Genomic DNA, 15,191 nt, shown 5'->3' on the forward strand with positions numbered 1-15,191 from the left:
CTCAAACATATTTAAGCTCCTAACCGCCAGTGATTTCAATGGAAGGTTAGAAGCCTGAGTACCTTTGGGGATCTGGGCCTTAGTCTCTTTGTTTCTCAGTTCTCTCACTCTCTGTATGGAAAACAGGGATAATAGCACTGCCTTGCCTCATAGGAGTGTTGTCAGGATAAGTTCATCACAAGATTGAAGGGCTCAGATTCTCCGGTGATGCGGGCCCTATCAGTACCTTAGATGGATGACATGCAATAGTGCATGTAAAATCACAGGCTGTGTTTTCACTGGTAAATGCAAGACCTATCTTTTAAATATATAGCTTTTTTCCACTCTAAAGGAAAAGTAATAACTCTGATTTCATAGCTGGGCTGATTTTACAAGGAGAACCAGAGATACTGGCAACAGTCTGCAAAAGTGACTGGAGATTTGAAGTGTTTCAATTTTGGGATGACTCAGGATGGGCACCTAAAAGGCCTGTAACTTTTAGAGAAGTGGGCAGGATGCTCAGCACTTTACACAATTGAAAGTTAGATGCCACAATGTTTGGTGCATTAAATTACATTAAATAGATCTACAATAACAATAAAATTGTTTATCCATTGTCAACGAAGTGACTGACCCAAAACCGTTTGAAGTCAGTGAGAGACTCTCCATTGACTTCAATGAGCTTTGGTTTCCTAACTTTGGTTTTCGGGTTCTTAGCTTGAGCTCTTAAGGCTGATTTTCAGAAGTACCCACAACTCCCATTGACTTCATTTGGAACTCTGGGTGCTCAGTAACTCTGAAAATCAAGGTTTAGGCCTCAGGATGGTCACCCAAAAGCTGAAAATTTAGGCATAAATCATTGAGGGCCCAATTCTGCTCCCCTTACTCCTGCTTAGTAGCACTTACTGACATCGTCCCATTGACCTTAATGAGGGCTTCTCACATGAGTACAAGTTGGTTTGAACAAGGAGTCCAGAATCAGGTTCTACAAAATTGGCAAGGTCATATTTAAATGTAAAGGATTTCACTGATTCCTCAGCAATATTGTGACTCAGATTTACAGCCAGTCCATGACAGAAAATTGCAAACATTTGTCACCTGATCATAAAGATATAGTGGCCCAAATCCTGATGTACCTGGTCATATTTAGAAACAATAAAGTTTGAATAAAACCAGAACAAAGGACTCATGACCTGAACCATGTATAATTAAAATAAATCTGAAAAAATAAAGCAAAGAGCATATAGCAGTGGTCTCACTAGTGCAAATGGGCAATTCAGTATTTTCAGACTGGTTCTGTAACACCTGCGTGCTTCCCATAGAGCACAAAACATTGTGAGCCCACAGCACTAAATAGATGAACAATAGGTTAGATTTCAAGTACTGATTCCATAAAGGTTCGTGCATGTGCTTGATTTAAGCTCCCGAATAGGCCCGCTGAACACTGAGGCCTACCCATACCACTCTCACAGTGTATTGCAGCTGTAAAGAGGGTGTACGTACGATTTGTGCCCACGTGAGGGGCCTTTTACATTGCCTAAGCACTCAGAATGAGAAGTAGGCCCAATGTGATTCACTGTAAAGTTAAGGTTCAGCCCATACATAAATGTTTGCAGGATTTGAGTCTGAATTCAACTGGGACGGTCTTTTGCCTCAAATTTAACTCTAATCTACTATTCCTGTTGTGCTTGAGGGAAGTCTTTCATTCACCTTTGAAATTGCTTCAACCTCCTTTCTTATTTTGAGTGTTTATTTGTTTCAGCTGGGCAGCTAATTTAAGTACAGCAGGTCACATGGGAGGTCTTTGCGCTCAGGGCTATCCTCATTATATTACAGATGATACTTGGTACTGATGGATCTATGATTGGCTGATGTTAGCATTCCCCGTCTCAGCTTCAACAGCACTTTTAAGGTAGGACAGAGCTTTAATTATTTTTTTCGTATGAATTTTTCTCGTTACCTCCTGTGTCCTGTTGGTTATTTAATTGAAATAGCTGCTAAGACAGCTGGTGAACACTGTGGCAATATTAGACTGCTTCCTCACAGTGAAAAACTGCTAGCAATTATCCGGGTTAGTGTGAATCAGCCATGCAGGTTGCTGCTTCTCAATTTTCAGCTGAGCTTTGGGCCTTGCTAAATTTGATTTGCCTTCAAGGAGACATGCTGGAAGCCAGAAGCTTACTAACCATCATCCTTGAGGTTCCTCCTGGGAAACAGGTTGCCTAAACAGGGGGGGGGAAAAATCCCAAGTGTGTAAACTGATCACTCCAATTCTCCACTGCATATTCTCTTTTGCTGGCCCCTTTAAAAATCACCCTGCAGTTCTCCCCATCTGGCTTCCAGTCAAGTTGACGGATTTTGCCAGCTGAGTTCTTCCAACACATCTCAGTGAAGGCACCTTGTGGACTGGTCCAGTCTCACAAGGTTCAGGATGTGAGTTTAGCTCAAAAGTTTAGACTGTAGTAGGGCTCCTACTCAATCTGAGATTGCTGAAAATGACATCTACTCTCTGATACAACATACATCACACCGTCTGTGGAAATGATCATCTACTGCCTTTCCCCTTGTGTAGTCACTTACACCTGTGTAAAGTGTGAGTAAAATACTACCCTTCCGAGTTGGTAGTGTCAGTGGCTCAGCATTATTCTTCTTTGTTTTTCTAAAGTGAGTGTCTCTTGCACACGATATGGCCCTAGGAGACTGTGACTGATGTTCTTGGCCAGAGGAATAAAGTTTTGATCTTCCCTGGTAAATACAAGGCAAAAAATAACAACAGTGCTCAGACAGAACCTTTTCCCATCATCACAGTGCCCTGTCCATCTTGATAAATCCCAGCTTGAACTCCGTTGAAGTGGGACTGACAGTCCCCATTCCTTTCTTAAGGTCAGCAAAGAGGGCTGTCATGCACTCTTCACTTTGACAGGCTACCATGTGATCTCTTCTGAGACTTTCTAGGAGACAGACAGTCAGGACAGTCAAGTCAGTGTATAAAAATAGCTTTTTATTACAACAAATTATGTAATGGGATAACAGGGACAATCCAGCATAATGAGTAGCTGTGTCACCCCTACCCTCTGACTTGGGGTGCCCATTACACTACTTTGCTGCTGTAGCTTCCAGCCCGGACTGTTCACAAACAGCCTCCAGCGTGCAAGTCTCTCCCAGCTGTGTCTGTGTGTGCACTGCAACCAGCCAGTCACACCTAGGCTTTTACCAGCCTTGGTTATACGTTAGGGTGAACCAACACATTCCCAGTCTTAGAAGCGTATGTCCTGTACTGCCCAGCCCTCTCCTGCACAGTACAAGTTTACATAAAGTCTGTTATTTCTTTAATAGAAATAATAGGCATACAACTTGCCACCCTAGTGGAGTTTCCCAGACACTCCAATTTAAACACACGGGATTAGATAAAACAATAAAACAAGTGCATTAACTACAAAGAGAGAGATTTTAAGTGAGTACAAGTAATGAGGCATAAAAGTCAGAAATGGTTATAAGAAAATAAAGGTAAAGCACTTCTGGCGCCTAACTTAACACACTATATCAGATTCAAGCCAAGTTTCTCAGCACATGCTTTCAGCAGTTTTACTGACCAAACCCTCTAGGTCAGGACTCCTTCTCCCAGAATCCAACTAATGCTTCCTTTGTCGCTTCATGTGCCATGAATGCAATGAGCAGGGAGAAGGGGGGGTGCCTTGGGGGTGTCTGTCCCTCTTTTTATAGTTTCAGGCCCCCTCTTGAAAAAGATTTCCAGCTGGGTACCAGGAGACAAAAAGTCGATGGGGAAGGATGTTCCCTGCTGCTTTTTCCCTCACCTGTTTGAGCCTCCTTTGTTTCCCTTCCTGCTTGATGACTCTTTACTGCTTATATGCAAATCAATCAGAGCACATATTCCTTTGTCTGAGACAGACCTGTCTGCCAACCTCTATTTGAAACATGTGTTAATAACACCATACAGTGGACTCATAACTTCACATACAAGGTTGCCACACATATTTTACCAGCACAATAATGACTAGCAAATTATGAGTTTTCAAATGATAGCTCACAAGGCCTACTGTGTGCAAAGATCATTACAATAGCATGTACGGTGTGGGCACGGGTACATTTTGTCACAATGGGAAAATGTAGAAACCAAGACTGAGCTTTTCAGTGCTGCTTCTAGGGTTTTAGACTGGGCATCCAAATCTCCAAGGCAGCATTGAAACTCTGAGCCCAAAGGTTTCAAAAAAATAAAAATGACATTTTAGATCTTAACAACACCATAGTAGAAACCTTAAAATATACACACACACAGGCAACAAAGCTACCAAGTATTCTTGTTGGGTAACCGTCACCCTTTCTTTTCATTCCCCTCTCTTCTTACTTGAACCCTCCCTTACAGCAGATGTCTGATTTTTTTAGGCACTGATCCTGTAAACACCTAAACAGTCAATGAGACTACTCATGTGAGTAAAGTAACACATGCTTATTGTTTGAAATTGTTTTTGTTTCTGTAAAGTGGCCAGCACACTTTGGGCACTTATCAATAATTAAAAAGAACGAGGAGTACTTGTGGCACCTTAGAGACTAAGGTGCCACAAGTACTCCTCGTTCTTTTTGATGATACAGACTAACACGGCTACCACTCTGAAACCTATCAATAATTAGTAATCAAAGCAATGTAAATATGCGGAAAGTTAGGCAACATATTTAGAGGATGATTCTTGTTCCTACTGGAGTCAATGGGAGACAGAATCCTTTAATTCATGGTCCTGTTCACCCCAGACAACCTGATACTGTCTTCCCAAAATAGGGTCTCTTTTTTGAGCTCAGGATTTTTACCTGCTATCTGTAGATGAGCAATGAGGTGATATGTTAAGTTGACAAAATCTTGTGTGTTGGGGTTTGGTTTTCCAAAACCCGAGAAGGGTTAGGATCTGGATTTGGATGAAGTTTCTTAGTTTAAGCCCATCTCTACTACTAACCAACTCTTACTGGCCATCTAGAAAAGTCTCTGATTTCCTGTGCGAGAGAGTTTCAACACCTTGGTTAGTTTCAGGAAATCCATGAAGGAGTGGTTCATCCTGACAATGTCTGGCTAACTACTTCCTACCCAACCTGCTTTGTTAATAGCTGCTACCCACAACGCAAGCTTGTAAAGTTCTAGTGAACACTCACAGAATTACCAGATCCTCTGCTCCCAAAAGAACAGTACACCCCAGCTAGCCAATTACACCCTGAATGACAGCTCTGCTCATCTCCACAGCATTTAAAAAGTAAGTATAAATTTACTTAACAAAGAGCGGAGATTCAAACAATAGCAAGCAGGAAGTTGGAAATAAAGGATTACATATAAAACAAAATCATAACATAGTCTAGAGCCAAACTTAACTAACAAGATGGCCACTTGTCTAATAAGGTACTGCTTACCCAGAATCTTCCTCACAGCATTTTTCAACCTAGATGGCTGAGACCATCCTTTCATGAGACTAAGCCAGCTTATCTCCCTAGATGAAGGATGCCAGGATATTTCTCTGCAACCCTAGATCTATTGGACCAGTTCTCTGTTCTTCACCTGTAAACAGGTTTCCCCCCCTACACACTATTCACCTCTTCCTGCTAATTTCTTCTCCTGATGTCCCCACAATCCCTTCATTAGCATTTGATTCAGTAATACAAACAGACTTCCATTTTAAGACATACAAGACACTATGGTCAACCAGGGAGATAAGTGTCTCCTACCTCTGAGTGACCTGCCTTTAACTCCAAGGCTTTAGGAACATAATTTCCATTATACACATATCTCCTTACATATTATCCACACATACATTTCACAAAGATTATGACGACCAGTGTGACACAGACTTTCAGTAGAGCCCTTCCATGACACTCTTTGGTGAACTAGTATGTAAATACCGGAGCCCAGGGATTCCTGCAACACTTATGCATCCCTATGCTCTCCACCAGTTGGCATGAAGAGATCCTTGGATCACAGGGAATGACAAGGGAGAGAGACCCAGCAGGCACAATGAAAGAATGGGATCCAGGTGGTGGAGGTATAGAGGACACCAAGAAGGAGGGAAATTCAGGAGACAGAATAAGATGGGACAACTGGGAGCGAGAGGGATCAGGAGGCTGAATGAGAGCAGGGAACAGCAGAGAGATTAATAGGGTATATGGAGTTACTTAAGACACTACAGACAGAGCAAAGACCTATGGGCCCAATCCTGCAGTACTTATTCAACATCAGTGGGAGTTTAAAGACTGCAGGATCAAGCCCTACCAAGCTATATTTTACCAAATTGCAACACTATTATAAAATGAATTAAATATCCCTAATGCCCTGGCTCAGTTCAGAACTAACCCCTTTAAGCACCTTCAAGGGCAGGTTAGAATAACTCTTCAAACTCCGCAAGCCTGAGTTATTGGCTGATGTTCTTTTGCAATTCAGTGAGCATAAACAATGCAACATTAATGCTATAATGCACCAGGCAGAAGGGAGCTAATTTATTTTTGTTTAACAGATGAGCAGGATATAGTGTGTGCTCTTTAGAGGTTTGGAATTTAAACTGATCTGTTTTGAACCTGAATAAAAAATGGAGCATATTTCCCCCATCTCCCATATATTAGATTATTTACATTTGATTGCCATCATCCAAAATAACTGTAGCTGTTTTTTAATCTAAGGCAACTGATCTCATTTTTTTCCCAAATCTTTTTTACTGCATTTTCTTTTTACAGTACAAAGCCAAAACAAACCATTGCTCAAAGGCTAATTTGGACCAATGAGAGAAACTTACTTGTCATTCATGGAGTAGTATCACAGAGTCAGCCTAATACACCCGCGAGAAAATGTGTCTGACAGAGATGAGAGGCCTTTGTTGCCTATGGAGATTGCTTCCTGATTTTTCTCATGCATTGGTGCTTTTGTCATGCTTTTTTAAACACCTGAGCTGCTCAATTTATGATGATTGAAATTTTGTTGTTGCTGTTGCTGTAGATGTTCTGGGGGTATTTTGAGTGCAAAACGTTTCCAGAGATTTTTAGGATCTGGAGGGAAAAAGTGTCCATTATAATTGCCGAAAATGAACACGAATTTGATTAAAGGCAAGTAGAACCTTGCCCAGCTGCCCCTCTCTCCCATTTCTTCCTGTGTGATTCCCAACCCTCTAAGATTTCATTATCTATCTTTGTGAGAGATTTTGCAACACTGCTAGAGACATTAGACACAGAGATTAGATACTTTAGTGAGAAAAAACAGAAGGTTGTTTTTCTTTTTTGGTGGTTTGGGTTCTGTAGTTTCCGCATCTGACTGTTCCTCTTTTAAGACTTCTGAAAGCATGCTCAACGCCTCGTCCCCCTCAGATTTTGGGTGGCACTTCAGATTTGTAAACCTTGGGTGGATCAAGTGCTCTAGCTGTTTTTAGAAATCTCACATTGGTACTTCCTTTGCATTTTGCCAGATCTGCAGTGAAAGTGTTCATAAATCAAACAACATGTGCTGAGTCACCATCTGAGACTGCTATAACATGAAATATATGGCAAAATGTGAGTAAAACAGAGCAGGGGACATATAATTCTCCCCCAAGGAGTTCAGTCACAAATTTAATTAATGACTATTTTTTTAAAGAACATCATCAGCATGGAAGCATGTCCTCCGGAATGGTGGCTGAAGCATGAAGGGGCATACGAATGTTTAGCATATCTGGCACGTAAATACCTTGCAATGCCGGCTACAAAAGTGCCATGCAAACGCCTGTTCTCACTTTCACTTGACATTGTAAAAAAGAAGCAGGCAGCAGTGTCTCCCGTAAATGTAAACGAACTTGTTTGTCTTAGCGATTGGCTGAATAAGAAGTAGGACTGAGTGGACTTGTAGACTCTAAAGTTTTAAATTGTTTTGTTTTTGAGTGTAGTTATGTAACAAAAAAAATCTACATTTGTAAGTTACACTTTCATGATAGAGATTGCACTACAATACTTGTATGAGGTGAATTGAAAAATACTATTTCTTTTGTTTATCATTTTTACAGTGCAAATATTTGTAATCAAAAATAATATAAAGTGAGCAGTGTACACTTTGCATTCTGTTTGTAATTGAAATCAATATATCTGAAAACGTAGAAAAGCATCCAAAAATATATAATAAATTTCAATTGGTATTCTATTGTTTAACAGTGCGATTAATCACGATTACTTTTTTTAATCACAGTTAATTTTTTTTAGTTAATCGCGTGAGTTAACTGTGATTAATCGACAGCCCTAGTATGTGCCACTTAGTAATACAATGCAGGTAGGACTCTGCAGTACTGATCTCCATTAAAAAAAGGAAAGGATCTCTATTTTATAGCTTTGGAGTTACAGCTGATCATTCAACTCCTCGTTGATCAAGCTGGTGTTGCCATGGTATCTTGCTGTGATTAAGCAGTTTACTGGATACTGTTGCTTTGGTTGAAATTAATGAAGTGAAGCGATTTTAATCCCTGGCATTCGACAATTTTACAAAAATAAGTATCAAAGGAATAGAAATGATCTTGACGTTTACATGCCTTGTCTTTACACATGTGACTAGTGAACGCTCAAATCACAAGTCACCATCAGTGTGTGACAATCAATCCATAGGCTGAAATTGTCCAGCTAGTTGTCCAAGACTTTTGCATAACAAATAAATGATTCGAAATTGCAGATGGTTTGCTGACAGAAAAGAGGGATGAATTCATCCCATTAATCATGTGCTGTGAATACTTTGCCCAGCTCTAATTACAAGGTGTTATACTGCCTGTGTGTCTTGGTTATTAACAATGGTCTGTAACAGGATGGCCTATCTCTCCAGGAGCCAGAGGCCTGGGGCCAGCCAGCCCTGTTCACTAATCAGATGCAGTTGAGAGGGGAACAGGTGTTCCCTATAAAGAGCTGAGGAAAGGGACAGGCTGCTCCTGCAGTAGTTCCTGGAGAAGGAAGTCTCCAGGTGGGAAACCCTGAGTGTCCTGGCTGGCTAGAGAGCCTCAGATGGAAGTTTGTTTCCTTTTGCAAGTTTGCTGGTTGTTTGAACAATAAATGGAGCCCAGAGGCAAAGGCTGTTGATAATTCCCCGAGTAGTCAGGAAGGTTGCCCGTTTACAGCAGTGCCACCCAAAGGATTCAGGGGGCCTGGGGAAAAGCAATTTCAGGGGTCCCTTCCATAAAAAAAAGTTGCAATAATATAGTATAGTATATTGCCCCAGGGCCTGGGGCAAATTGCCCTACTTGCCCCCGCCTCTGGGTGGCTCTGGTTTACAGTGCCCAATCCCTTGGCAGGTAGATGTCAACGTCCCTTTAGAAGAAGAAGAAAGCCTGCTGGACTGACTTTGGATAAGAACACAAGACAGAGTAGATAAAGAGCAGATAAAACATTGATGCTCCATTTGTCATTTCTGTTCCCCTCTCAAATACCTTGTGTCCATCCAGCCTGAGATATTATGAAGAGCGGATGGTCATAAATAAAAAAAATGCATGTACATAAACAAATAAAGCCCATTGGGTGGGTGAGTGTGACTCCCTCTGGGATTTATCAACACTGCTCCTGGCAAAGCTGAGAGGAGTTGCTCAAGAATAAGGGCCCTGATCCAGGAAAGCACTTAAGCATGTACTTTAAGTACACAAGTAGTCTCACTGGCTTCAGTGGGGCTACTTGTGCTTTGCTGGATTGAGGTTCTGACTCCTGCCCAGTAGTAGACTGCGCTGCCTCCACGACATTCCCAGCCTTTGCCATCCCAGGAGTTGGAGGTACTCTGCTTAGGAGTCATCCCCAGATCTGACATGCAGCACTGTATAGCTTGCAAGGACACACCTCGCACTTGTCTTGGGAAAATTGGGGAATCCAACAGGATAGAGTTAAAGAAAAATGTTATTGCATAAGAGGGAAGAAATTCAGTCAAAGGAAATGTTCAAATTAAATATTGTTCCTCCAAACAAAAGAATGACTGTGGAGCACGTGTAAACCAGAGAGACTTATCTGAGCCCTGCTTTCAACAGCTCCAAATACAGACACTGCTGGCATGTGGAGTGTACGTCCCAAATGTTTCCAAAAACCTCCACACACAGCAGGTTTGTGATGCATTATTGCGTAACAAAAGGATAAGGTCAGCCCCTGCCTCCCTGGGACAGTTGTTCTTCACAAAACTATCTCCTCAGTGTGGAGCCTAGGTGATATCACTGGGTTGCTGCGATCCCCGGCTGTGGTAATCAAATGCAGAAGGCCAGAATGGAGAGCAAACGCTTCATATTATCCACTCATGTCCAGAAAATTCATCATTTATCCAAAACCATGGCCCCATTGATGTGTAACCCATGTGCGTGTACTGCAACATTTACTGGTATAAATAAGGGAAGACACAGCAGGGAGGATCCATGGTTCATTCCAGGGCGTGGGGGAGGAACTGCGCCAGAGCTGAGCAGGGTGACTCCATTAGAAGAGTGAGAAACATTCAGTTTGGGGTGTGGCAGTCACTACACGTGCTCAGTAGCTGATTTGAAGCTAAACAGGCAGCTTTTCATTGTGGGCAAACTGCCTGGCAGAACTTACCCACAGTCCCCATCTAAAGGCTGAGCCACCTGGAGCTCAGTGAGGCTATAAATAGCAGAAGTCAGAGACTACCTGTGGGAACTCAGCAGCTGAATCTTACAGGATTAAGAGGTGTTTTGATGGCAAGGTAGGGTAACTGGATGTTCTGATTTTTGAGTCTTTTTCTTATATAGGCTCCTATTACCCCCCACCTTCTGTCCTGATTTTTCACACTTGCTGTCTGGTCACCCTGTGGGAAGGTCTGTGTCTCAGAGATTGTGCCAATCCATTGGGATCCAGATAGCCTGCTCCCTATCTCACTGAGAGCTAAAAGAAAGTGTAAGTTACTGCTGGTTATAAGAGTTAAGACTGCTGTTGGTGAAGAGGTGCAGGGGAGTTGGAAGGAGACTGTGGAATTGCTCCAGCTGTAAGAGGCTCAAGGGGCATATATACTTTGAATTGCACACATTGCAAGCAGGGTTCACCTCATGAGAAAGTTGGAGGGACATGAAGCTACATGTATGGGTCAAGGTAGACATTTCCTCAATATCTTGTAATAGCAGCAAGTATGGAAATTTGTGAGCAAAACATCAAAGAGGTTATCACGTAATAGTTGTTTATAGGAAATATTGACACTCAAGTCAGATATTGCATATAGATTATTTGTACTTATTAAATGTTGGTTTGTTTTTTTTTATAAAGAAATTGTCAGTCTCTTTCTCTTAAAAGTGTAATTGTATAATGGTAAATCTTGGTCCTGAAAGGACTGATCTCTGACTTGTGCTTCAGCAGAAGAGTAGGTTGAAATGCAGGAAAGGGAAAGTAATCCTAGATAATATTATCTGTGTCCCCTTACCTGTTACATATGCACATGTACCAGTGCCTCATCTAGTGCCTGTTGAACACAGTAAGTCTTTCCACTGACTTAAACAAATGCTGAATCAAGCCCTTAATGAGTAACTTATTACAAGGAGAGGAGTGGAGCCTGCAGCGGGCCTGGGATCCCGTGGGTCCCAGAGGACCCACTGCCATAATAGCGGGTGCACGTAAAATATACTTTATTGCAGGTGGGATTGGGTGAGCAAAAAAACTCCAACCCAACAGACTGCAGGAATTTACAGGAAAACACTAAATCTCGTCAGTGTGTCATAGACAGAAGTTCAGCAGTGTCAAAGTTTTTCTTTCTTTTTTTTTTAAATAAAGGTTTTAATACTTAAATTTAAGTGAGGGATAGAAAGAGATTTTATATCTATTATAACAGGAGTTAAAGTATTTTTACATGGTTTAAGGTTTATTTTATTCTTTAATGGTAAATATTGTGTCTGAATTCTGTTTATATAATATATTAACCAACCGTGGTGTTGTGGTGTTTTGTTCTGTTTTTTACTGGCATGAGGAATCTGTCTCTTGTGGAATTTGAAGGATCTAAGGTTTTTGCAGGTGGGAGCAGGACAAAAGTGCAAGAAATAGTGAGGGAGCAAGTGGGAATGGAAATTGTAGGATTAAATAAAAAGCCCTGCATAGGGCTCTAGATTGGAGCTCTTCTGTACTCATACAAATAGCCTTATTCATGTGAGTAAGCCTTAGTCATGCACACAGTCCTATTCAAATCAATGTGGTTAAAGGTGAAGGATGAGACCCTGAGATGAGATATGGGGTAGTTGGGGTGTAAAACTATATTCATTACTGTTTAAAAACAGCTGGATAATGAACTTTGAATTACCATGATTCAGGTGAGCGTATAAGAAAAATGGTTTTAATGCAAAGTTATGGTTATGAATTTAAATATAGCTAATGTTGGGAAAGTCTCAGTTAAGGTTCTAATATGCACGTTATGTATATTTGCTATGGTCAGAGATGACAATAGAGTATTAAAAGCCCACCTGCCCTGCAGGAAGAGAGTGAGGCAGCAGAGCTGTACAACATGAACATCACCCCTCTTCCCAGCCTATGAGAGGAGGCTATTCAAGGACAGGAGCCTCCAGCCCATATCAGCAGGGTGGGTGGGTGGGGATAGGTAAGGACATTTGCAGTCCCTGGCCCACATGTTGATGGGGATGGTACATGGGAGTTTCCATCCCATATATGGAGGGCTGGTGTACATTGGGGTCTCTTGCCTCTACATGAGTGGGTCTCCAGCCAGTGGAGTTCAATTAAATACAGAGTTCTAGGCTCTCCAGTTCCTAGAGAGGAATGAGATATTGTATGAAGTAATTTAATAAATTGCTGGATTGCCTGGGGGGGGGAATCATTCTTTACTTTACTGTTCTCTCTACTCCCACAATCCATCCAGAGGGTGGAGGAGGTGGAACAGGAGAATATTTTCTGTCCATATATGGACAGAAAATCCAAATTTAACCCTGACTTCAAACCTAATTCCAGTTTGGGGAGTGGAGGCAGAGTTAAAATTGGTATTGATTTTCCTGCCTTCTTTGCATTTAATTTCTCAATATAGCCTTAGCCTTAATGGAATTTTTTGCTGTTGAGATTTCCTAGGGCCAAATTCTCTGCTGATGTAAACTGGTTCAGCATCAGTGAAGTAACAGAATTGCACCAGCATACAACAGCAGAGCATCTTGCCCCTTGTTTCAGTTGCATGCTTTATTTAGAGTTTTGTTTCAACACTGCGGATAAATATAAAAAAGGAATAACAAAACAGTGCAATTACTTTGTCTAGCAGTTAGGACTGCAGTGAGGGTATGAGTTTGCTCATTTCAAGACCTGGAGAAAATTTTATAAAACAGTTCCTTTAATTATAAAGAGAGCACAATTTTTTGTAAATGTCTGTCAAAAGGTGTAAGAATAATCTGCTTTGTGCAAGGTTTACAAAAAAATCTTAATGACACTTTATGTATTTATCAATTGATGTCTCAGTTTGGAGTACGGTATGCTACAAACCACACTGGAGTAAACTTTGACAAACAGGAAATAGTTGGAAGGTTAGTAATACCAATGGGATGTCGCCAGAAGTCTCCCAGTCTTGTCTTGCAATTGTAATCTTTTCCATTTTTTATTTTTGATGGAGGTTTTGGCAGTCTAGTTTCATACTTTCTCAGCTTTTCCATGTGTGTTCTAATTGGAACACTCCCCTCTATTATGAAGATTTTAAAAAACAGGAAACAACATACTTTTATTTCAGTGCCACAGTAGGAAAGGTCACATCAAGAGACAGGATGCTTATAATGCATATATCAGGACCTGTGTTTGAAAATTAAGTGCCTTGCTCTGATTCACTTGAACTTTTGTTACACTGTTGATTTCATTGGGCCAGATCCTTGGCCCTGTTCAAAACCTTGTGCACTGACTGCTCTGTGGCACACAAGGGCTAGACACCCAACATATCCAATAATCCAATCCTGGTGGCAGAGGGCCAGCATAGCCTGCTTCCCCCCTCTTCCATTCACACTTTCCTGCACAGGCAGCATGTTGGGGGCACAGCCGAGAATGGACATATGAGTAATGTGCTGTGCTGCGCCCTGGTTATCCTCAGCTAGTGTTTACTAGCTGGCACAAGCTAGAATAGCCAAACTCCTCTAAATTATGTCAGGGGCTGAACGATGCACAAAATTAGCCACTCATGCTGCATTCCTATATTCTATCTCTCAGATCACTTGCTCTGTCAATTCAAGCCAGTGGCGTAGCCAGCATGGAACATTTGGGTAGGCCCCGACTTCGGGTGGGCAGGCAATGAGAGGGGGGGCAGGTGGCAGGAAGAACCAGGGGGGTGATGGACAATCTGACCTGGGGCCCCATGTGCGCACCCAGCTCTGGAAGGAGACCCCGCTCTCCAGTGCGCACAGCTCCCGGCACCTGTCCCCATCCCACACCGGGCCCAGCTCCTTGAGGTGGCAGGCTTATCTTTTTTTGAGGATCTCCTCTTCCACGCTGCTTGCCTGCCCTCCACCTGCTGTGGCGTGCTTCCCCAGCACTCTGCTGCTGTCCCTCCCGCTCCGGTTGGGCCGGGGTGTGTGTGCGCACCTGGCATGCGGTGTTCTCCATGTCTGGGTGAGGCTAGCTCTGGGGCCGGAGCAGAGCCAGGGAGGTGGGGTGGGCCTGGATTCTAAGTGGGTGGGCCGCAGCCCACCCAGGCAGATATGCCTAACCTGCAAAAAAAATGCAGAAATTGGGCTTGTTTTTGGCTTAATTGGCTTGTGAGTTGCTTGTTGGATAGTTTTTGGCTTGTAGCTTTTTTTTTTTTTTTTTTGACCGGCTTCTGGCAAGCAGGGTCAACGGGGAGAGAGAGTCAGAGGTGCACAGCGGGCCCACCACATTCCCAGACTGAATGCTGATTATCATACACATTGTAAGGAGAGTGATCACTTTAGATAAGCTATTACCAGCAGGAGAGTGGGGTGGGAGGAGGTATTTTTTTCATGCTTTGTGTGTATATAATATCTTCTGCACTTTCCACAGTATGCATCCGATGAAGTGAGCTGTAGCTCACGAAAGCTTATGCTCAAATAAATTGGTTAGTCTCTAAGGTGCCACAAGCTCTCCTTTTCTTTTCACATAAGAGTGTTGGGGTTCTTGGGGATTTTCTTGTTTTGGCCTTGTTTTGAAATGGGATTAGCTTGATTTTTGGCTTATTGTGAAAGTCGGGGTGCTCATTTACCCCGTGAAAGTTGGCATCTGTGCACCCAGGCCCACCTGTGGCTAGGCCCTATTCAAGCACTGAATTTTTACTCCAA

At 42.2% G+C, this 15,191-nt stretch overlaps 1 protein-coding gene across 1 annotated transcript in view; it reads right to left on the bottom strand.

The window, feature by feature from the left end:
• Nucleotides 1-6,793, bottom strand: part of SHLD1 (shieldin complex subunit 1) — a 98,401-nt gene extending 91,608 nt beyond the window's left edge. The window contains exon 1 of the mRNA XM_074949694.1: nucleotides 6,762-6,793. The gene's annotated coding sequence lies outside the window, so the exon portion shown is untranslated. The remainder of the gene's footprint in view (nucleotides 1-6,761) is intronic.
• Nucleotides 6,794-15,191: the final 8,398 nt, after the last annotated feature.

Source organism: Natator depressus, chromosome 3 (genome assembly GCF_965152275.1).
Source record: "Natator depressus isolate rNatDep1 chromosome 3, rNatDep2.hap1, whole genome shotgun sequence".
NCBI lineage: Eukaryota > Metazoa > Chordata > Testudines > Cheloniidae > Natator > Natator depressus.